We start from the raw sequence: 24862 nt of genomic DNA on the forward strand, positions 1-24862 counted from the left end.
CATTATTTTAAGCTCCTAACAATATGAAAATCTCATCAAGAGTATCGTAATGAGAAGTAGCTATGTGGCAGCTACTCAAAATTGTCCACAGAGTTGATTTAAAGTCAAAATTTGCAGTTAGTTGGTAGGAGGGGAAGAGAAAGTTTTTCCTTATTCAAAAGGAGTGAAAAATCTGTTTAAAAAATCAAAGAAAAGAATCACAAAACACATGTAGTGGAAACATTTTGTTAAGGTTCTGAAATGTACCTGAACCTATGCTTGGAGATCCCTGGTTGAGCCGTGTTTCCCCTGCCCTCAGCTCCAGGCCCCAGTCACTCAGTTTATGGAGAGCTCAATCAGATATCAGAAGCCCTGGGAGTCCATGTCATACCAGAGGCAGCCTGGAAATTGCAGCTCTTTGGTTGCTCTACCTGGGCTGGTGGGCTATGCAGGAGTGCTGTGAGGACTGCAGCACAAGATGGGTCTTCGGGCTCACTGCTTTGCAAGAGGGAAGTTGGAACCTGCATGCCCCCAAAAGCTTCTAATTCCTGGGGTGCTTGTCTTCCTTGCCAGGCTGCTTGGTGAGAGCATTCAGAGATGTCGGAAACAGCCTGATGAGTAGCTTGGTCACAGTAAACTTCTTGAGGAAAGAAAAAGCTGGTGTTGGTTGTCAAAGGCTTGAGGAAACATGGCTTCTGGTTTATCTTCTCCATGTACCAGGCACTATTCAGAGGCTGAAGGTCTGCCCGTGAGGAAGGAAGCTGCAGGTTGGGCCTGGTTCATGCTGATGGGTTGATATTTTGGTACTAAATAGCAGTGTTGTAAATGTTCATTGTGTCCTACAGCACTAACCCAATCAAGTAGCTGAGCATCCTCGTTTTTCAAAGCTGGAGCTGCATTTTGTTTGCGAAGACCAGTAGTATTAAACCACAGCCTGCGTTGCCCGCCCTTCACAATGACGAAGCTCAGCAGCATGGGAATTGCCCAGATAAATAAGATGCTGATAGAGAACTACCAACTTAAGATCTTGTAAAGGCAGAGAGATTTCTTGGAAGAGTACAAAGCTATTTTTAGATGCTGATTTGCTCCTGTAGCATAAATGTAGGCATAATAAAATATGCAGATAATGTTTCACAGTAACCATCTTCTGATAGATAATAGTGGAAAAGAAAAATAGAGTTGTAAGTTTGGTGTGGGCTGCAGTTTTAGTACCATTTCCTTCTGCAGGTTGTTACTACTGGCTAGCAGATATGTAGTTACAAAGCATACTAAAAAGACAAATAAGTGCATTTTCACCTTTTATGCTTGCACAGATTGGTACCCCATTACAAATGGTTTGCAGGCTTGTGTAAAACATACTGCAGTCTCGACCCTACGTAACTGCGTCATACCATGACAGTTTGAAGCTCTGTGGGAAGATGTTTTGGCATACATTTCCATAATGAAATACCTTAAATTTGCTTATGCAAAACAGATTGGAAGTGATTCACTAATGTGTGAGCAAATTTTGCAAGGAACCTACCTCTTACAAGAGCAGCACATTGGTCATGAGCTTGTGACTTCATATGTAGTGGGTGTGGAGTTGGCTGAGGCTGGGGGACAAACTGCGACAAGGTGCCACCAAGGACAAAAGCTCAAGAGCTGAAGTCCAAAAGGTTGGACCTCATTTCACAGCAGTGAGACCATTCAGCATACAATGGTAAGGACTGAAAAGGAGATGCTTAGAAAGGTAGAGAAATTCTTCCTTTTCAGGTTATCTGCCAACTCTGGTGAATCAAGATGAGAAGACAATAGCCCAGGTGATTTAGTTATTCTATAACTGTTTGCAAGGGTTTTTCAAACCATTCCCTGAAGCATGTGCTTTCGCTACTGTCAGCTTCAGGTTTCTGGTCTAAACAGAGCACTTGTCTGATCTGCTATGGCAGATTCCAAATTCTAAATATCATATAGCATTATCCGTAAGCACACAGCGATATCCCCTGCAAGGTGTTTATCTTCCATGCCCTGGGCATTTTTGTGGCTTTACGTTCATCCCTTGGAGACTTCTACACTGCTTATCAGTGGAGTGTTCAAGGATCCATACCACTAGCGAATGTCAGGCACCGCGAGCAGTGAAGGCTGCTTGGTGTGTTATCTTCATCTGTAATTCTTGTATTGAAAGTGGTTATGGTCAGTGTTCTCTTTCCTTGGTAACAGCAATATCAAACATGTCCCTACAGCTGTACGTATGCATACCTGTGTATACATGCAGGGGACAGCCTGCCATCTGTGTGTATATATAAGAACTTGTGTGTGTGCCTGTGTAGTTTGATATATAACATGGGCAGGTATGAATTTTCAGTTGCCTGCAGAGAATATAAATGCAGGTATCTGTATGTGTAGTTGTAATGAGTTAGCACAAATAGCAGAAAGATGAATATTGTAGGATGCACTTGGGACGATTGGTGCATCCTGCAGCTTCAAAGGCTGTCCTAGCTAAACAGCTTGATGTGCAGAAATCAGCAGTCGACTTGTCCTCTGACACTGGAACTCGAGTTGGGATGGGAAGTGTGAGTCTTGGTGGGGGGAATGTTGGTTATTCATGTAACAGTTTGTATTAAGTAGGCACTTTCTTGTTCATTCCTTTTCATCTTTTTAGACACCCTAATTATGGATACAGTCTTAACAAGGATGATAAAGGGCCTCAGGGGTTATAAACTTGGAGGACAGGTTAAGAAAATTATGTTTTTATTCATCAGAATAGAAGAAAGTAAGAGGGGTCGTGACCAAGGTGTACAAAATCCAAGAGGTATTGAAGAAAATTTGATGCCACCAGAATATTCATGAGAGAAACTGTGAAGACAGGGTAGGTGGAGGGCAGGTGGCATTTTGATTGGAATTGGTTGTGGGATGTTTTTACGAGGGTATTGCACTAAGTAAGAAAATAACTTGTGCTGATCAGCGAGCTGCAGGAACAGAGCTTGGGACATAGATGTGTTGATGGCTTGAAGTATGGGGTATGTCATGTATATGCCCTTGAGCCAGCCTCTTTGTGAGCTCTTCCAGGTGAGGGTCCCGTCTCTCTGTGTCTTTCATCTGTAGCCCTTTATAGGGATGAATTCAAGATTCTCAATACCAGGTGGATACAGTGTTTTGCACAATGTATATGGGTATTTCAAGTGTAGGGCAGGGGAGGACTGGCCCTTGAAATGCAAGGATGATCTGGAAGATATTTAGTCCTGCCAGTTTGTGACCTGTTTCTTTAATACCTTGCTTGGAGAATAAAAAAAATCAGGGCACATTCAAACCTTTTACTCAGTCATATTGCACTAATACCTTTATATACTTTCTTCATGTCTGCACACAGTCCACTTCTCAAATTCCTTTTATTAAGTCATATCTGTTTCCCCATAATTCAATTCAAGATTTAAAGCCAAAGCTTTGCTAATGAATGCAACTTAAAGCATTTCAGTCAGTTTAACTGAACATGAAATAAATTGCTAGTTCTTGGCTCTGTTAAGTGACTACAATCCAAGAGGAGAAAGCAGTTATTTTTAGATTATTTTTGTTGAATTTAAAAATCTTTTGTGAAGGAAATTTCAGTGATGATTTGAGAAAATGCATTTAACTAAGCCTAAGGAAGCTGTCAAGCTCCTGCCAAACTCATACTAGTTCTTGAGATTCCAAAGTTAGTTAAAGCTGGTATAGCTGAAGAGTTTAGTCTTCAGCTGTATGTGGGGGTAGGTTGTTGGCTGCGTGTAGAGGACAATGGGGGTTCTTGTCTGATTATTCACACAGTGAGTAACTGCCTGGAAATGTGGATATTTGCTGTGTCCCTTCTAAACAGTGCTTATGGAGAAAAATTGAGAGGCTTTTTGTTCAACCGTTCCCACTGTGCTATTCAATCCAGCTGTGCATCACTTGGGATGGATGTTGGCATAGTGGGGTATGTCTTCTGTGCTGGAACTGTGTATGGGGGGCATATTGTGGCTTCCAGAGCTCCTCTCTATCCAGCATTTGTACCCAACCCCCTTCTGAAGTCAGCACATCTAAACCTACTATCAGTCTGACTAAAAAAATGTCACAAGGAACTAGCGTGGTTACAGAGGCAAGGACAGAGAGGCAAAGTCAGTTACAGCTCTAAAAAGTTATGAAATGACTTACAAAAACATGGGGCATAAGAGGAAGGCAAAAGTCCGTCAGTAAGAAGGAGAAGACAGAAATACCAAATGCTATTATTTTGCACTGCTCCTCACAGAAAGGTTAATAATTGTGTCAGATCTATAACAGCATTCCCTGTAAGAGGGGGTTATGAGCAAAGGCAAGAACAAGATGAGTATTTAGATAAGCATGATGTATTTGGGTCAGCATAGCCTTCTGAAATGTACCCACTGGATTATTTACAGTGGCTCTCAGAAGTTTATGGAGAAGGAAGGCAAACAGTACCTGTCATCACAGAGGACTGTACAAGGGAAACACGTTTGTAAATACACAAAAAGATAAAGAGCAAATGATTGAACTTGCATATACCTGTGAGCAGCAAATAATATCTAACATGCTTTATTAAGCCCAAACTAATCTAATTTCCTTCTCTGATTAGGTGACTAATCCAGAATAAGAGGAAAGCAGAAGCACTTTTGTCTCGCTTAAGCACCGTGTTTTTGTGCCTGAGAGAAAGCTGAGCTCAGACTTGTAGCTTTCAAACTTTTTGATTACTAGGTCAGTAGAAGCTTTTAGCAATGGTGCACGTTCCCAAGCAGCAAGGAATTAACTGGCGAATGACTACTAATGGCCACACACCTGACGGTAACAGAATTTTACAAGCAGTTTATTAATATTTAACTCAAACATCATTGGACGTTTTGGCCATGGAATGTGAGAAGGATCTGCCTTAATTTTCATTAGTTGCTTGGATGATGGACTAGAAAGTACATTTCCCATGTGTGGATGAGCCCAAATCTTAAAACAGAAAAAACAGTTGAAGATATGCAAAATAAGGAATTGCTGTATGGGGACTACTGCTTCAGGAGAGCTCAGGGGATGTCACTGTGGACCCCCAAACTGATGGGCAGCCAACAGAAGCTGCTGTGACACAGTGTTTGCATAGGATGTAAGCAACCATAGGGGGAAGAAGCAACAAAACCAGCACTAGCAATACTAGTATTAGTCTATACTACTCTACACAGAAAATGCTGCAACTTAACTGGAGAAGGGAGATAACCTGGGGAAGCTGGACAGAACAGTACTGGCACATTTGGGACTAATTCAGAACAGCTGCTTAAAACAGTTAAGGGCTCACATTACCAGACTTAAAGGTGTGCAAACAAGTAGAGAGTTGCCTTGATAACAGAACCAGAATTTCAAAATCTCTATGCACAAATACGTGACGTGGAGGAATTTATCCACTTGTAAATCCAGTTACAGTCCTGATTTAGGAAAGCATTGAAGCATCTGCTGAACTTTTTCTCTGACAGGTTTTAAACAGGTGCTAAAAGCTCTTCCCTGAATGAATTGTTTTTCTGACTCGAGACCCAATCAAACAGATGCTTGTGTTACAAAAAAATATATGCAGTAGCATAAATTATCTGCAGGGGGAGGGGAATGTGCATTAAGATATATTTAAATGTCTATTTTTATAAATGCTTTCTCTTAATTGCAATTGCTGTGTACAGCAGTACACTCTTCTTTGCTTTCTCTTCACCATCCCTTTCCCCTGTGTATTTACTATGAAAGAGTTTTGCCTTGGGCAATAGCCTGTACTGCAGTGTAGTATCACATACAGAAACCCTAACTAACACCATACAAAAATGTAATAGGTGAGCAGAGGATGGGAATTGAGAGGTAAGCCTTTAAAAAGTTGTCTTTAAGATAATTATTTTAAAACACTCCTCATGCTTTTGCATAAAGATTGCAGAATAGGCATTCTGACATCTTATATGAGCACTGGATTTATGCTCTGTAATAAATGTATCCATAGGGTGATGCATTGTTGTAATGATAGGGGATGATAGTAAAATTAGGATAATTAATAATGACCCAGCTGGAATAATTTAACACTGTGCTAACTAAACTCTAACCTAATACTCAGTGTGTTCATAGAACTATTTACAAAGCATGTTGAATGTGGGAGTCTGAGGGGAATCTTCTACAGAAAACAAGGTGAAACCGTAATCAATAAACAAATGCCATGGTGTGTCATTAAGGGGATTAAGTGGCTTGAAATTGATGTTGAAGGCATTTTGGTTGATTGTTGCTAAAAATACCATGTGCTTAACAATTATTTTCTGATTGCCACCTTCTCTTCTGCTAGCGGTCTGTCATGCAGTATTACCCTTGTTTACTAGCACTGCCTCATACCAGGTCTTTCTCTGTGAGGTTTGCTGCTTCATGTCAGACCTGATCTGGATTTTGCAGTCTGATGTGTTGGCACCGGCTGGTGCCAAACCATTAATACCTTAATAATAGCAAGGGAGAGGCCAGCAAGCAGTGGGCTGAAACCAAAATGGAACAACACAAGACTTCTGGAGTTCGTTGAAATTAGTTTCTTCTATAGCTTTTTAAACAAAGGTATGGGTTTTTAGTTTGAATTTTTTTTTTTTCCTAAGAAATACATCTTATGTTACAGGTTAGTTTTTTGTGTTGGTTTTTTTGTGGGTTTTTTTTTTTTTTTTAATTTATATTTCAATGAGGCATTGCACAAATAAATGAGTTTTTTATTGTCTTTAACTCATAATAGCTCTCAGAATAATTAATCTTTCTTAAACTTTGACTTTTGGTCTACTTTTGTAAGTAACAAACTTTTAGAGATAGAAAAATCTCCTCTTCTGGCCTGCTTAATGATTCCTTCTTGTTATCTCATTGGGCTGTGCTTTTTGGGGAGGAAGAAGCTGCGGATATAACTTAGACAAGTCAAACGTTTCTGAGGCAAAGCTTTGAAAATGGCATCTTTGTATCTTGGTGAATGTCACTGCATAGCTCACTTTCCAGTCTGATCAGGCTATTGGTAAAAACCTATAGAGGAGTCTGTTGCACCAAACCGCTATGTACATATGCTAACACAATGCAAGAGAGATGGTTGCTTCTGTGACTATTTAATGTCTGTAAGCTTGTTGAAGCCCTGTGCACAATAGGCAGTAGGAGAAACACTGCAATTCTGATTGAAATCTAGACATTAGTGTGGAGTCTTGCAGTGATGACAGCAGCCTTTTGGTCAGGGCTTACTAGAAAGGACGCAAAGTATATTCACAGAGAAACTGTGCAAGTGGCCACGTGGAAATCTGCACGTGGAGACTGAGGGTAAGACAGCCTTGTGTCTAGCTTGTAGGTGCAGGAATGCCTGCAGCAACCTGGCACACAACCCCTATGCAGTTTTGGATGTGTTTATGGAATAGCTCCAGTTTCAGCCTGATTTAATGTACTCACCTGAAATATCACCCCTTGTCATTTTGGGGGCATTGAATTAAACTGTCAAAAAAACCCTTGTGTCTTCGACATCACAGGTTGGATTTGGGTGTTAACAAATCCTTCTGGATCTTGTTACGTCGGTGTCTTGTACCCATATAGTGCTGTGTTATACTGAGCTATGGTTTTTTTGTATTTAGAGAAAATTGGCACTGAGAGATACTAGTGTGTCTGCTTTGTTGGCGTAAGGATCAATGTCCTGCATAATTTTAGAAAACGCAAATGTTTATTTATGACTTATGATCCTGGCTCAGGTCTCTTATTGTGATGGGAACTAACACATGGACAAAGAAACCTCAGGTTTTCACTTAGAAGGTTTGGGTTGGTTTCCCTCCCCCTTCCCTTATCAGTTTTATAATAAAAAAATGCAGACAGCAGCAGAGGAGTTACAGGGAAAAATAAAGAGAAGCAAAGTTTTAGCTTGTGGTTTGACCCACTCCTTCTTACATAAGACGAGATGTGGAATCCACCGACCTTCTGCCTCTCTTGGGCACTTCTGTCCTTCGTTTGCAGTACAATTACACCATGGTTGAAAGTTTAGGCTGTAATCTAGACCTAACCACCCTGTTTTGAGGACACCAGCATAAATAAATATTGAACATACTAGTTACTGTCTCTGTGAACACTGTCTCAGGGTTGGCCCTCTTACTCAGTTTATCTTGTGTCCTCTGCAGACCAATTATTAGCAGGCCTCAGTCAAAGGGGACTTTCACAGGAGTACAAGCAAAACTGAAGATCACAGCAGTCCATTCTGTCTCATGCTGATGGCCATGCTGCTGCAGCTCTCTTAGTAATCCTGTCACCCTCTGGGAAAGTCACATATTTAAGGAACACGAGCAGGAAGAGAAGGTATCTGCTTTGTGCTGGAGTTGAAAGACACCGCCAAATGGAATTAGAATTTCTGTCTAGACAGCAATCAAAATTAGCCTTTCATCATACATTAAGGTAACACTCAAATTGTTCTGTAAGCATTAGTAACTTAATTGTATTATTTTGAGAATGCATGCATAAATACATATTGAATATATTAGTTATCTTGCATTTGGAAATGAAGCTAAAAGGATAGAGACTCCTCACTACGAGGTGGTGTGTTTCTTAACAGCCCTGCTATTGTGGCTGTGGGCTGGATTATTTTGAGCTACTGTGTTTCCCTTTTTGGTTGACTTAACCCAGTGTAGTCCTACGTTCAGTGAGCATTTAAATGACCAGGCAAGACACAATGTACAGACCAGTTTAAATCCATCACACTGCACAAAGGATTTTGGGTACAGAACAGTAAAGGAGCTTGCTCTGAGTCACAACTGGCATCTTTCTCAAGGAAAAAAACCACAAAATATTTTAAAAATACTATATGTAACACACTGTAAATGAAAGAAGTGTACTTGAATATCACAGCAATCCATTAAACACGCACAACCTGCTCAGAGGTACAGCAGTATCATTCCTGTATAAATCAGTTCATAAACTCGTTTTTAATTTTTTGGCAGACTTATGAAGCCAATTATCTTGGTAATAAATATTCAGCTTTAATGGGCGAGTAAATAATTAATGTTATTGCCTTTGTAAATTTAGCTTTTCAGTTATAAATTAACATAATTAAAAGAGTAATGTTTCAGTATGCATTTTACCAGCCAATTCTAAATCAAGCAATTAAACTGTAGGTTTTCCACATCAAATGAGTTGAGTTTATAATGATACAAACTGTAGGCATAAATTTGCTTTTCATGGTCAGATTCATTGCAAAAACATGAAGGAAAATATTCTGTAGTAGATGTAATCAAGTATATAATTTGAAGAACCATTAATATATACTTTAACTACTTTTTGTTGTCCTTCCACAGTGAAATAGAAAGGGGAAAGCACACTTCTCATCAGTCTCTGGCACTGGGATAATTGCCTGTGTGTAATTGTAACGGCCACTATAAAATGGGTGTCACTGAATAGTGGTTGTTACATCTTTTTGTTGGATTGAGGAGAAAACCACAAAGCACGATATGGATCTGAAAAGATAAAAACCGCTCTGTAGTCATTAAACAAATTCCAGGCTGACTTAGACCAGCTGAGAATTTGATCAGATGTTTTCTTTCTCATCTACTTCATATATTTTTGTGATGTCCATGTGCCATCTTCCTATGTCATCCTTCGAGCTTAGTGAGTAATCAGAGTAGTAATGCTTTTCTTACAAGAACTGATGAGTTAGTGGGAATATGTAGCCTTTTCTAACCTGAATGCAGGTCACAGCTGCTGAAATTCAGCCCTTTCAGTAGCTGTTCCAGAAGACTAGAACATGTGGCTGTAACTTCGGGTTGGCTCAAGAGTTCAGGAGGTTGTATCAGGAGTTCTGAATTTGCTTGTGACACAGTTAAGGGGCATCTGAAACCATATGGCTTCTGAAACTTAGAAGCTTCAGGGACATCAGGCTGTATGAACTTGGGCCTTTTTTTTTAAATCGGTAATTCCACGAGAGCATTTCAGTTTCTTGGAATTGTGTCAGTTTGTGTCTTTTAAAGTAGACTTTACTACTTGTTGTTAGAAATGGAAGAAGCTGGAAGTGACTCTGACACGTATAGTTGCTCACACACACATATGAAAACTTGAAGTCTGAAAATTCATCTCTAGTCAGAAAGCTCCCACTTGAAAACCAGAGCTGTAGACACTGCTAGTCTTGCAGCCTTCACAGATTATAATTTATCATGTGCTGAGCAGTCTATTTATAGCTCTTAAAAATGTTTCTAAGAGCAGCATTTTACAAACTGCCAAAGGTTTGCAGATTTGTAATGAGAAGAGTTTCTTGATGCTCAGGCTTGCCCACATCCGATTCATTGACATTTCTACATACTGTGATTTCATAGTCACTTCATGTCTCAGAACCCAGTGGGCAAACCTATCACTGGCAAAGCCCCCTGAAGTTGGTGAAGTTACACTAGAGATAAATTCAGGTCAATGAACTTTATTTTAGTGGTGTTCAGAATGTTTGCAGCGCTATGCGGATAGATAGCTGTAGGCTTTTTTGCAGCATCCAATTGTTTAAGGGTGAGTGGACTGAAAAAAATATGCCTTTGAGATGAATTTGTGCTAATTGAGTTGTATACATGCAGAACTGCAGTATGGTTTTGATGATATTATTATTTGGGGTTTTAGAAGGACCTTAAAAAGAGGCAAAGCACACTAAACTCTCATGCGTGATTTCTATGGGATTGTATTTCCAAAGAGATTTTAACTGAACACAATTACTGGCTGGCTGGTGAGCCATGGGTGGAAGGGAAGGGATCCAACCACCTGATGGCACAGACAGTTCTCGTAAGCACTGCTAACTCTGCATGTCAGTGTGTGTCTGTAGAAGACGAACATTTTTATCAGCGTTAGGACAATTTCTGTCTCAAATGATGCCCTGTTATGAATAGTTTTCATCTGTATTTCATTATTAGACTTTGGCCATGTCCAGGTTTAGATGGGGTTCAGGTGTGTTGTATGGTTTCCTTGCCGATGGTGGCTAAATGAGTCTTTTCATCTCATGCCAAGCTCTACCTGGGCTTGGTGACATACTTCTGGCTGGGGTCTACTAATTATGGACTTCAAACAGAGTCAGCAGTCTTGGGCTGTGTCTGAAAAGAATTTAGCGTATTTCATAACAAGGTTATTCTAAACCCCATTACATTTGATAGTCTACTTTTAGCTGCTTTGGTTTTCAGCACAAATCGAAAGATTTCTCTGAGACTACTGAGCACCTAATGAAATTGAAGGCAGTTCAGACACTTGCTGTTCAGGCTGGCTTTGCCGGGTGCTGTATTTCTGCTCCAGCCGTTAGGATTTATAGCACACGAAGGAAGCCAGCTTTTACCAATGGAAGCAGTGTGACACTGTCTTATTTTATGGGTGGATATAATATCGATTATTTCAGATAGTTTGGTGACTTGCTGGGAAAGTCCATCTCATCTCTCTCTGAGAGCAGACAGCAGGAGGAGTTTACATGGGTGAACTCAAGATGTTTCTCACATGGTCTGAGTCAGGGATGCCTTCTGCGTCAGTACTGGATTGCTGATTGCTTTGCAATTGTTATTGAAGGTTTTCTGTAGTTCAGCATCTAAGACTAGATGGCCTGCTCTAGGAAGCACAGGCTGGTGTAATGTGTGTGCTTGGAAAGCGGAAAAGACAGTAAGGGAGTCTTGATTTGCAATTGCAAATGAATTGGTGGCTGTGTACCGTAAGGCCAGCTTCTGGGGCTTGCAAGTGCTCCTCTTTCCTTATGGTTCTTTTTAATTTGCATCAACTTTCTCCAAACTCCTTAAACTTCTCCTAGAAAGCTCTGCCACCCTCCTGCAGCCCCAGGTCTGCTCTGGCTGCTTCTTAGCTCTTGTGCACTCACCCAGCTCTTACAGTCTGGTGCAGGCAACCATTCACCCTCGTCTCCTCCCTGATGCTCTGCCAGATCTCTGTGTGCTCTCTTCCGTATCCACCCAGTGCTGTCCTTTATGTACTAGCGGCTGAAATTAAAGCACTTAAAGGCTCTAGAGGCTTACCTGGCTTTTATGCTGGTTTCCATCTCAAGTTCAGTTTATTTTTCTTCAAATATACAATCTACATAGGAAAAGCTGTATTTCAGAAGTTAGGTTGGTGCTTTTCAAGTCTCAGTGAATCTGATATACTTTTCAGGACAACATACCGATCTGTGCACCGAGTGAGGCTGCCTTTGTGAGTCATTCGTGGACTCTGTTGACTCTTACCTTCCCCTTGGGTTGTAAGAGTCTAGAACAACAACAATGGGTGGGACTTCCAGAGTGACAGCACACTGTATACAACAAATGCATTGTTTTTCCTTGGCTTAAAGCATTGAAAGGCAATCACATTTCAGGCTCTCAGGAAATGCATCAGAGTTTGAGGCTATGGGTGGCTTTTAAAATCAAAACATTGAGAATAATAATTTGAATTTATAATGGAAAACCCTGCTCAGATTCTGGCTTGACAGCTGACCGACAGCTGTGTGTCCTCCAGGTGCCACAGAATCCAATATACTTGTATTTTCTCTAACATTCGGTATAGCAGCTTATCCCAATATGTTCCACAGAGATAAACAATAATGTTACAGAGTTAAATAAATAACTTTAGAGATAAGTAACTTTAGCAAAGGACGAAAGCTTTGCTTAGCAATGACATTTAACAGTAGATGGAGATATGCATTTATTTACTCATTTTCCAACAGAAAATGGGTTGGAAATGGCAGTAACGCAAAGCAGAGTGTCTCTGAAGAGTGACAGATTAGGACAGCAAAGGCAGTTATTTCTTATGACTGTTCTTAATGCAGGCAGTAATAAATCTCACCTATTCCAGTGAGAGCAGAGTGCGGCCAGTTCCAGGACTGTTGGGAATTTTCATCTTAAGTATTCAAGCGAGAGAGTCCCTGAACCAAAATTAAATAAAGAGGCAAAAAAAGGGTGAAAGTGCATCTGAAGAAGATACAGTTTTGGGTGGGAAAATGCAAATGCACTGAGTTAAAATGAGATTAAATTTAACAGTGGTCAAGTTAATACCTTTGATACAGAGAAAGAGTAGTATAGTATGTTTATAAAAAGCTTATGCTTTCATGTCCTGATCCTGTAACACAATCCACTTATGTGCTATCAGCTGTGGTAAAGACGTACAAAGGTATTTGAACCTTCTAGTAGTAAACAGTGGTGTTCATTCTGGAATGTAGCTGAACTACAGAATGTAGAAAACATATCCCAGAATAATCTCAGTGCATTAACTTTGCAGGAGTAGAGGTTTATCTTGGAATGGATCAAAAAAGAATGTTTTTTCCCCCATTTAACATAATTTATTCTGCATTGTTGCATATATCGATCAATTTTGTTTCCCTTGGGTCAGCTGGGGTTTTCACAGCACATCCCACCCCTGTAATGTTGTGATTGCAGAGCGCAACCCTCACCCTGATAACACCCTGGCAACACCCTGGCAGATGTGTGTGGTTGTGTGAGCCCCAGGAGGAGAGGGGAGCCTGGAAATGAGGTAACTTCCAACTTGTACAAAAAGTCTGTCCCTGGCTCAATGAAAAAGGGGACAAGGAAAGAGGATAAGGGAAAAGAAAGGCTCTGACTTTGCCTTACCAATGAATTAAGCATTCTGCCATCCTAAATTTGGAAATGAAGCCTTTTAGCAAGCTGGGAACAAGTTGGAAGTTGGTACAGTGTGCTTTCGGCTGGAGAAACGTGCTTCAAATTTGCTGTGAATAGACCTGGCGGAGCCAGTTACACCACACTCAATGTGAAAGTAAGGCTTGCAGTTTAACCGTGATACTAAGATGAGTGACACAATTGTTATCTAGTTAGATTCCCATTTTAAGTTAGAATAAGAGGAGATCCAGTTAGTTACTGTCATATCAGCAAAGGTTGTGTCACACTGCTGCCTCTGATACAAACCTGTCAGCTCTTGTTGGAAGAATTGGGTTTATTTCATTACTCAATTATTTTGAAGATCTCATCAGTTAAATGCAAGCTGTTTGATACTTGTTCTCTCCTAAATCCAGGAAGTCAGTTAAGCATTGTTGGTTTGTTTTTTTTTTTCATGAATGTGCTTGCAACCCTTTGAAAGCATTATTTGACAAGGATATATGCACTGCTATAACTTTATCATTGCTTTCAATTGAACTGACAGAAGAAACAATAATCTCCTGAAAGAGCTTCAGTACAAGGGCAGATGTAAATGTCTCAATCTAAGGAGCCCAAGAGATCTTATTTTATAGCGTAACCAGGCTGGAGGAGGAGGAGTAATAATAATAAAACCCTGTAGTTGTATAATGCAGTGTTAGCAGCTAGACAATTAGACTGTAGCCTGCAACTTAATGCTTTTGAACTTGGGAAGCAGCCTTCATTAATATAAGCTCCTTTCTTCAGCAGACAGGTTTTATTTCAAATTAGAAGCATTTCCTCTGCATTTCTTGGATTTCATTTTCAGAAATTATTTACTCGTATGCAACAGCAGCAAGACTTGCGCAGTGTCTTAGCATTCTCTAACCCAGCAAGATATTCGTCATACTTTTGAACCTCGTAATGTAACAGTAATACTATTATGATGGGATAGTACATACAACAAGCATGGTTAACTACTGCTCTTATTTCCTTTTTCCTGAATACCCTTAGTTTGCACTTGGATGACAAAAACCAGCACTGATCTTCAGCAACATCACAGTATTCCATTATATTAATCTCAGTTAATGTATTTCTTATTTTATTATTGCTTGCGTTCTTTGAGTTAATTTTCCAAGGAACTCAATCACACCACCAGCCTCCACCAAATTTCCTAATCATAGATGTTATCACTTGAATTGCAGTTCTGCTATTTCAGTATCTATCTGTTTTGTTGGCAAGTAAGGGGAAAAAACAAGCCCTTAGAACAGCTGAGTGCCGGTAGTGCTGGCGACTTCTGTTTTATTTATGTTTTGTACTGAGCCATTGTGAATGATAAAGTATGTCTGGGACAGGGCTGTGGGCAATGCTGTAAGTGTTATAGTTGGAAAGGTGCCAAAGTTGCATTGCTACCAATTTTTTACCATTAGCTTTCTGGAAAGAGGGATTCAAAGTTTCATTTTATTCCCTTCTTCACCAGTGTCACCTTTACACTAAATTAATGTGAGATCTTTACTAGAGATGGAGCTGGCAGGATGAGTTGTTGATCCTACAGCTTCCTTGACATGGCAGGAGCAGAGGAACAAATTCTACAAAGTGTAGAAGCCATCTTCTCTTGGGACTTGAGCTGTGAGGAGTCAGGAGCATCTTCTGAGTGCCCTGGCTTTTGGCTGAAGCTGGTGTGGTGGGATTGCATTAAGCTCAATGTCCTGAAGCTCAGGAGAAAACAGTGAGCTTGATCTTGAAGATATGGCAAAGTGCAGCAGTCTGCACTGCCTGCTCAGCTGTATGGGGACTACTTTCTAAGGCTGTAATTAGAAGATATACCTGCTAATGAATTGGCATAATCCCCTGCTGTGTTTGGAGTCTGCTTTGGGATCTTTTTTCCTGCGCTTACAGAGGAGGTTGACCTTGTTAAATACTTAGCAATAAAAATATGTTTTCCCTTGCCTGCTTTACAGCCTTTCTTCTGGCTCTACCAGTAGAGCTCCTCTGTATTTGTCGAGTGTGTTTACTCAAGTTTAGTTATAGGGAAAAAGGAAAGTTATGAGGCTATATATGAACATGTTACATATGCCTGAGCATGTTGTACCTGTCTGTGTAGATGCACAAACATGGAATTTTGATTTCTTAATGGCCATAAAGCAATAAAAACAAAATAAATTTAATATTTAAGCAAAGACATAAGGTTTCAATTATTTTTATGTCATCAGACTCTTTAAATATTTAATCTTTTTTATGCCCAACTAATTCCTTCAGTTGCAGTTAGATACGTTGTAATGAATTTTTGATGAGACAAACTAACACTACTTTGAATATCTACTATAGTGTAATATTTGCTTGCAAATATATTGTTCAGCTTCTAGATACCTTTTTTTGCCCTATATAAAGTTGCAAATGCTCACCATTATTGTCATATCTAGCCATAGGGCCCAAGCTGTGCATTAAGCTGTGTGAGAGCCAATTATAAAGATGACCATGGTGGTCAGCTAAGGGTCCAGCCACCTCCTGTCTCACCCTGACAGAGATCAATAGCTGGTGCCTGAAGGAAAGTATGGGAACAGGACAAAGGTATAGCAAGGCTTCCTTTGAGAGAGACTCCCAGCCTTCATTGATTTGTGGTCTTGGAACATCTCAAGATAGAAGCGATGTCTTCAAGTTTAATATTTGATCTGATTTGTTACATCTAAAGTGTATAGTTATTTTGTATAATTCATGCTTTCTGTCAGTAAAGGACTAAGACTCCTCCAAGGGAAATACTCTCTTTTTACTGGAAAAATGTCTTGTCTGCCTTTTCTGATTAATGAGAACATCTATATGCCTGCTTTTGTGACTTGAAGGCTGATCTGATACCACTTAACTATGTTAATTTAGGAGTACACCTGAATATTCAATTCAGGGCTCCAGAAACTGAATGTAAAAATCTGAAGTGGTGGGATAATGAAAGCTATCTGTAGTTTGCCGGCAGCTACCTCCACACATCAGATCAAAGCAGAATGGGGGGAGCACAAGATTTCAGAATCAAAACCAGCTGAAATTGTGGGATGTCTAATACATGGGCATTTCTGTAAGTTCTGACTTGGTTTTGTGTCAGTTTCTGCGGCAGCTGCAAACCAGAATGAAGGGGATTTTATCAGGGATGCTGGTGTCTGCCTCACTTTGTCACCATAGGATGGTCCTGGGGCTCTGGGCTTGGGCAGTGGCTCCAGCAGACCACCGTCAGCCCAGGCTTCTCCAGCTCTCAGGGCACCTGCTCACTAGAGCTGCCCAAAGCCGAGAAGGTCCAAGGAGCATCTCTGGAGCTGTGTGATGGGCTGTCCAGGTTCCTCTGAGGCAGTGAGAGGGAAACCAGTTGCCTGCTAGGACACTGACCACCGAGTCAGTAGTGGCTTACTGAACGTGAAGGTTTTTTTCTGCAAAATCATGGACAACAGGACTGGCATGCGTTCTTTTTCTTTTCTTTTTTTTTTTTTCTATTTTCCCCTAGAAGGTTCTGAATCAACACAAATCATAGCTCATGAGGGTTTCCTTGCATTATTTTTTAGTACCTTTGTACCTTACTATGCTGTTGCTTTGTATTTGTGATGCACGTCATAAGAGCTTGAAGGAAGCATGTTGCATTCAGGCTGGAGCATCTGTATCTTGCTCCTCATGGGAATCCTGGCCGCAGATTTCTTTCTGTGATGTTGCACCATCTCTCTTGCATCAGAGAGGTGGGAGTGGTAAAGTCATTGCATTCTGCCGCGACCAAAGGTCCATGTACGCACCTCCTGTTACATCCCATCCTCCTGCATGTTCGTAGCAGTCTGGATCAGGCAACTGCTTGTCAGTAACATTTTCCAGCTTGCTGCTGTTGTGCTCTCATTCCCGTAATGGAAGTGATTGGGAGTGAGGGAAGCTTGCTTTCTTTTTTGTCTTCACCAAGAGCTGGAGGTGCACGCTGCTGCCTGTGTGTGCCTCCTGTAATTGATGATCCACCTGGAAGTGCAGGAATTCAGATGGTACAGAAAGTCTGTGCGCATGCATAACGACGTATTAAGGCAACGTGCCAGCTTCTTCCCAAAGAGATTTGCCTCTGATGAGCATTGGCAAGCTGTACTAAATAGGAGCTTTCAAAGACACATCTTTTCCAACCTGAGACTAGGCTCCTGCACTCAATGCAATCATGATCTAGTCCTATTATTGTTACTTCTGTTTCTCAACTCAGCTGATGCTGAATTAATGCACAAAAATGTAGTGCTGATTTTCTTCATGACTCTTTTTGCATTACAATTTGCAAGCAAAGTTGAAGAAGTAATTGTAACTGTGGTCTCCTGAGATAGAAATCCCTTAAAAGCTGTAGAACTCGGTCTTGCTGCTTCCTGCAGATTAACTAGTGCAGCATCAGCCATTTCTATACCCGTAAGTCATTCAGCAGCCATTTCAGTTGACAGTCTGATTTTTCATGGCTACCCTGGAAGAGGACAGGAACTGTGAAGGCCAATTTTTGACCCTTACGTCTATGTTCAAGAGAGGCAGAAGGTCTGAAAATGTGTACCAAGAAATGCAGGGCTGGGCTCTGTCCTTTTGACTCCTGTTATGGGTATCTCACAAGCTGTAGATCCTCTAGGTGTGGTATGTAGCATAAACCAATTCTACAAGGTCCAGTGAAATAATTAGTGCTAAATAATGGGAATATATTTGCTTGTTTTGATCTGTGTGAGCATGCTTGCTATATGTGGACTTTTGGTAAACATAACATATTCTTTCTAAAAAAAGCAGTATGATGCTAACTTTCAGCGTGGGCAGTTTTACATGCTGATTACTGAAATCTTCCTTCTTGCAAGCCTAAAAGCTAATGGTTTTTTTTTTTTTTTTTGATAGCTGTAACCTATTCATGGGTGCAGGATTTTTTGTGAAGATGTAATGGGATTTTTTCCTCCTGTGTAGGAAATCTCTAAGGAATAAATGTTAGAAAAGCATCCTTGAGCCTGTTTTAAAGACACAAACTACATAGCATATACGCATACGACCTAGGGAGGTTGGATCCTGCTTTTTGCTTGGTCCTTGCCTGCTTTGTGCTGCTCTTCCTGGTCTGGCTTCATAGGCTGTGTGGTCCAGGTGGGGGAAGGATGGTCCTTCAAGTGTTTTCCCATATGCCACGGATTAGGGATGACTAGTGCAATGATAGTGATAAATATGTGTAATTCTTGGTGCTTCGCTAAGGTTTTTGGTCGCTGATAGCATTGCTGACAGGTGGTTGCCTCCATTGCTGTCTTCTTGTCTGGGTGTCTGCAACGAGGCCCCCAGCTCCATGTTCAGTGCCAGGGTCTGACCTCTTGGAAACATCAAGCATACTAGCAGTGATAGTGAGCTGGAAATCGTGGTGATGACGAGTCCTCAGCCTCCCAGAAAACCTCAAGCCACTTACCTGTCTCTGACAATTGCTTTGGAAGCTGAACTTTGGGACCCCTTTGGTGCGTGTTGGGCTGATAGTCACCACTTCCCATTAACTGTATGGTCCTAATGTAATTGCCTGTTTAGGAGCTTTAAATTCCTTGAGCGAGAGCCATTTTAACAGTGCAAAGTATTAAGACTGAGGTGATGTCTTTGTTTTTAACGCAGAAGTCCTATTATTCTGCAGAAACACCATAATGAATTAAAATATTCCCTATGGAGAAGTGTATAACTTGCTTTTTTATTGTGATATCAGACTGGAATAAAAAGCAGCCGCGCTGGCATTTATTTCTTGGTGTAGGGATACTATTAAAGTATTGTAAAGCAAGAACGGCTTTGCACCACAGTTCTTGAATTCAAAGACTGCCCTCTGAAGGTGCCACACATGATGGATTGTCACAGACTCTTTGTCCTGCCTTGACATTTCATTCCTGTCTGATGTTGTCTTGTGTTCTGCTCTGAATCTGCCAAACAACTGACCCTAGAATTTAATGCCACACCTTCTCTTTCCTTTTTCCGAACAGCATCTTTCACAGCTGAGGCTCTGAAATACTGGAGGACACTGCATCTTCCTCAGGGACACAGATAAGGGGGAGCTGGATCGTCTGGGTTGCTCAGAAAGGAATCGTGGTTGGTGGTCGCCTGAGGAACTTACCTTCACACCAATGTTGCTCTGAAACGAGTTGTGTCCAACATTCAGGTTTGGTAAGGTACGTCATTTTCCCCCTGCCCTTCTCTTTTTACTGTTTTCTGAATATCTACATACGGGGAAAACAGAAAATTAGCAGCCTTTGTGTTTATTGTTGTATAGGTGCCACGCTCATACCGCCTCCGCAAATAACTTTTGCTCTCCCTGAATTTGGAGAGCGTTCATCACAACTGAAGTGTTTTTAAAGTCTTGGGCTTGGGGGGGGTGCATGTTGATATCAAGTGCTTTTTTGAACTAGATGCTCGCTGGTGGTTGTGATATGCTGATGGTGATGTATGCTGGGTAATAGGCATCTGCAATTTGTAAGTCACACTCGTGTTTCACGAATGTGTTCAGTTCAGAGGGTCAGAGATGGGAAAAATAAATGATGCTGAAGTAGCCCATTTGTAATACAGCCCTGTGCTTTCCTTTGTGCTTCATATATTCTCGTTTGCCAAGGATGGAAATAATACCAATTTCTTGCATAACTGTATGTGCCCCCTTTGTTCTGTAGCACTTAAAATTTTTGCGTGAGTGGAGGTTCTCACATCCACAAAAATATTGCCTTGGTTATGCTGTAATGTAGCAAGACAATATGCAACTATCTTTGAATAACAAATTGAGGGCCAGGACTTAAGGAATGTAGTGTGGACGAAGCTTGTGCTGTGGAAGCATTTAGGGTAATACAGCCTCTGATTCTACAGCTTCTTTTAGCTAGGCCAAGTTACTTCTGAAGGCAACGTTTACTGGTAAAAAAACCCAAAATTTAAAGCATTGGTTCCCAGATCTCAGCAGAGTGGTATGAGATGATGCTATCCTTTTTCATTTAACACATGGATATTGGCTTTTGTTGTATGACTGAACCAGCAGTATAGTCTTGTTGAGAGAAGTACAGGAGCAACATTAACACCTGAATTTGGTCTTAGTGGAGGTGGGGGGGGAAGTCAAGGCTTTCTTAAAAGTCTCTAAGAAGCTGTAAGGAATCCAGGTGACCTTGCATGCATTCATTCTGCTTTTGATCGGTTTGCATGAGTAGAGTTACCTCTGGAAACTGTATGCTCAGACTCCCACGCTTCAGCAGAGCTCTGCTGGTCTGGAGACTGCCTGTCTCCAGTGGTTGCAGAAAAACAAGTTGGCTGGAACAGCTTAAATGAGATGCTTAACTTTTAAATGTTGAGGGTCAAGAAAGGTCTGTTCCAAGCACAGCATATGCTGTTAATTTGTACCAGCATTTCATGAAAACACTGTTGTCGGGGAAGAGAGGTTCCCATCATTAAAACTGCTGCACCGCTTGCTCCGTTTGTCTGTCTGCTCCGCTGGCACCTGGTTTCTAGAAGAGGAGGTTATTAAATGTTGCTCCTGCTTTTGTTATCATCTTTGCTTTTGTTTATTTCCAAGCTGCTGCTCTTGTGATTATAATACCTAAAGGGGAAGGCTGCAGGAGAGGTATTTCATAATCAAGAGGGCTTTTTGGCTCTTGCAGAGAAATGTTTTGCACTATTATAATGTAGAAATCACAGGTATTTTTTTATTCCCTGCTTCTCTGTGAGATTTCTAAGTGAAAGCATGTTAAATCTTCCTTGCAATGAGCGCGTGGGTTTTGCTGGATGTGCAGGGTGCCTCAGGGCATGCAAGGATCTGCACCAGAGTGGTTGGTTGCTGGTGTGACCATGGTGCTGACCCTGCCTTGGACAGGATGGTGTTAGATGAGCTCCCCACGTCCTTCCTACCTGAGTCAGTCCAACTCTCAGTCTAAGGTTCATGTGTCAGGCTGCAGCATGAGTAGTACTCCAGTGAAGAGGTTGTGCAGGACTTCACACAAGTTTCAGAGGACAAAGAGCATTTTCCATACAACTGATTTGTGCAAAACTGTTAGTTAGGCATTAAACTCTTGGTTGGACTTTGATTATAATTTTTTGCATTTTACTTTGTGACTGTCAGATCTAAAAACTTGGTTCTTATTTAAGCTCACATTCATGGAAACTTGATCTTTGAGAAGAACATTGCAGAAGAAAAGATTGTGCTAAAGCTTAAAGAGTTGGCAAGGCTGCTGTCTTCATTCAAGTAGCTGAGGCCCTTTTTTATCCTTTCTTTTCATTTTGAGGGCTCATGCAAACTTAACAGTATAATTGACTACCATCAACTTTATCTGCTCCCATGATGCCATTGTAAGGCAGAAGTGCTACTTATCCCCATTTTACAGATGGTGAATAAGGAACAGAGTCGCTTCTAGGTCACTTTTAAGCAGTAAACATCTGTCTCTGAATTCCATGCAGTCATAAGTGCCAAAGGTGCATCTGATACCCACAGCTGGAAACACAAAGATAACCTTGGCTGAGCAGCTGAGTCTATAAGGCAAAGCATGAGATTTAGGTGTGGATCCTTTTGAGGTCACTGTTCTGATCTAAGCCATTTTCTTCCATGTGTCCTGCTCTTCCAAGTAGAGGGGTTTTTAATTAAGTTGTTACTGTAACACCAGATGACATCAGGACCCATGTTTGTTCTGTATCTCTGCTGGAAATGGCAACATATGTCCAAATAATGTTAGCCGAACTCATTCACCTTTGCAGCAGAATGTTGTTTGCTCAGGTGAGACAATCAGATTCCCTTTTAGCAGCATTTATGCAATTGAGGTAATGGTAGTCTTATTGTGTAAGGAAGTACTTTAAATGGATCTGTTGATAACATGCAGAATAATTGGTTGGTTTTTTTTCCTCCTTAAATTGCTCATTAGTAGAATCTGATTAGTAAAATTCTGCTGAAAAAGCACATTTGGTAAATATGTAAGAGAAAAAATTTTAGGTAGCCATTAAACATAGTTAATAAATTTTACCTTGCAAGTGGAATTGGAAAACCCTCTGTTCATTTAATGTGTTTTATGGATCTTGTAGCAATTAATTGTCTTCATTACATGGACATAAATCCTCAGTGCAATTCACCTTTTTTAGATGAATTGCTTTGGAACTTTTACCTTTGCTTTGTTTAGGCTGTTTTATTATTTCTCTCTTTTAAAAGTTGAATTTCAACATCACATTTTTCACTACTCCCAAATGTAAATCAGTTCAAGTTAACAAAATCTTTGTGTGTTACAGGGCAGTGCAGAGGTAGTGTTGCAGCTCTGATGGTCTGATAGAGGTGAAGCAGAGAACTTGCACGTTCAAGCCCTGCTTGACGCATAGCAGAGCAGTGGGCAGGTGTCATTTTCTCATTCCCTATATTATATGGACTGATAAAGAGTTATTATTTCCCTCTTCAAATCTGTCTCCCTTCTTATGCGATTTCATTTATTGAATCAATAACAAACACTGATTTCATGTGCCTGTGGGTTTGCATGTCAAAATAAGATCTTAGTGCAACATTCCAATGTCTTGATGAGAGGTGCAAGTCTACTGGATGTGTCTGAAAATGTGTCAGTAAAATTGTCCTCCTACATTATTGAAATAAAAGTTCAGCTGGAGCATCATGGGGTGTCTGCTTGAGTTCCCAAAGTTAAAGTCAAAGCTGTATTTTGAATAAAGTCTTTATTCTTCTTGATTGAATTGTGCACACTGAATAGGAGAAGAGGACAGCATGCAGGATTGCTATTTTACACGTGTTTTTCATCAGAGCTTATTTGTATGAGGAACATTTATGCAAATGTTTTATAGTGTTCATCTGAACTATTTTGTCAGGGTGAAGAAATAAAATGGCTATTAAGTTTGCATGTTTTGTTGCAAGATCAGCAGACTGGCTGTTAACATATCAATTCCCTTGATGACACCTCTTCTGCAACCCTATTCACTCAACTTCTCCTGACAGGGCTCTTATTGAATCCATCAACCTGACACATATCAAAGCACAATTTCTGATAACAAATATCTTGGTGTAAAATGAATTAAGAACCTGGTATCAGCAGCAGAACTGAGTTGAATTTCTGGAAGAAAATAAGAAACTCCAAAAGTTACATGAGATTCTAAAGATATCAATCACAGAACAGTAATATAATAGTCCTTTACCTGTACTCTTGAAGTACTGAGAAGTCAATAGGTCTGCCTAAAGTCATACAAATGGGCTTGTTGCTGGGCTGTCAGCCTGCAGCTCTGCCTTCTGGTCTCTGATATATAGTGATGGACTGTAGTGTTGCTTCGGAGAGCATCGTTTATTTTTTTTCTTACAGAATCATAGAACGGTTTGGGTTTGAAGGGGCTTTAAAGATCATCGATTTCCGACCACCCTGCCACGGGCAGGGACACTTTCCAGTAGACCAGGTTGCTCAAAGCACCATCCATCCTAGCTTTGAACACATCCAGGGCATCCACAACTTCTCTGGGCTACCTGTTCCAGTGCTTCACCATTCTTCTGGAGACAATTCTTTTGTGAGGACCATTGACCTCCTTGTAATTGGTTTGCACTCTGGTCTTTGAGAAATTTGGAGACTGAGGAGTGGAAAATGCTAACTGTGAATGGAGTACCTCTTTCTCTCAGAAATTGAAGCAGTTTGGAGCCCCTTGACCTCTTCAAAGCTGCTGCTTGGCAGCCCATGGGCTGTCTTTGGCAGGGTCCAGTTGGGGTGGAAAAGGGCATGTGTTTTTAGAGCTGCAGATGTTTTGATATTACCTGGCTCAAAACCTACTTCCGAGAACACATTTCCATATCTGCTTGCAGCCTTCTCATACCTGTCTCACTCTCCTCATCCTGCTTTTCTATCTTCTCACTTAATTTTTGCATCCCTTAGATGATAAGCAGCTTCAGGCTTGGCAGGGCTGCCTTTGCACTGGTGCTGCTTTCACTGTGCCCAGGCTTGCTTACCTCTTATTTTTGGCTAGCGCACACTATAAAGTATTAGCAAATAATAATCATGCTTTTTGCTCTGTGGCATGTCTGCTCTTTTGATAAGTATCCACTGGCAGTTTGCAGCCTCGCAGAGATGAAGAGGAGGACGGCCAACAGTTGATGTGGAAAATTAATTATGAACTACCATCCTCCTGCCATGTAGTTAAGGCATTCCTGCTTTCCAAGCTTTACATCCAGCCTCATAGAAAAAGTAGGAGAATGCTGCATTTCCTTCCTCAAATATTGAGCATATTGCCAGAACAAAGCTTAGTGGAGAATGTCACACATGGGACTGATCACTCAGGATGCTCTAGAGCCTTTACTGCTCTGCCTGCAGCTGTGACACCACTACCCAGATAGTAATTTTTACCTTTCATCAGACAAATGT

General features: G+C 40.8%; 1 protein-coding gene across 3 annotated transcripts in view; it reads left to right on the top strand.

Moving 5' to 3' along the window:
• SGCD (sarcoglycan delta) overlaps nt 1–24862 on the top strand; it is a 355893-nt gene that overhangs the window by 97811 nt on the left and 233220 nt on the right. For 2 of the 3 annotated variants that reach the window (XM_030504746.1, XM_030504744.1), the window contains exon 2: nt 19499–19684. The gene's annotated coding sequence lies outside the window, so the exon portion shown is untranslated. Of the gene's footprint in view, nt 1–18907; nt 18995–19498; nt 19685–24862 lie in introns of those variants that run through there. The other variant, XM_030504745.1, reaches the window with a different exon arrangement.

The sequence above is a fragment of the Strigops habroptila genome, chromosome 12 (genome assembly GCF_004027225.2).
Source record: "Strigops habroptila isolate Jane chromosome 12, bStrHab1.2.pri, whole genome shotgun sequence".
NCBI classification, from domain to species: Eukaryota; Metazoa; Chordata; class Aves; order Psittaciformes; family Psittacidae; genus Strigops; species Strigops habroptila.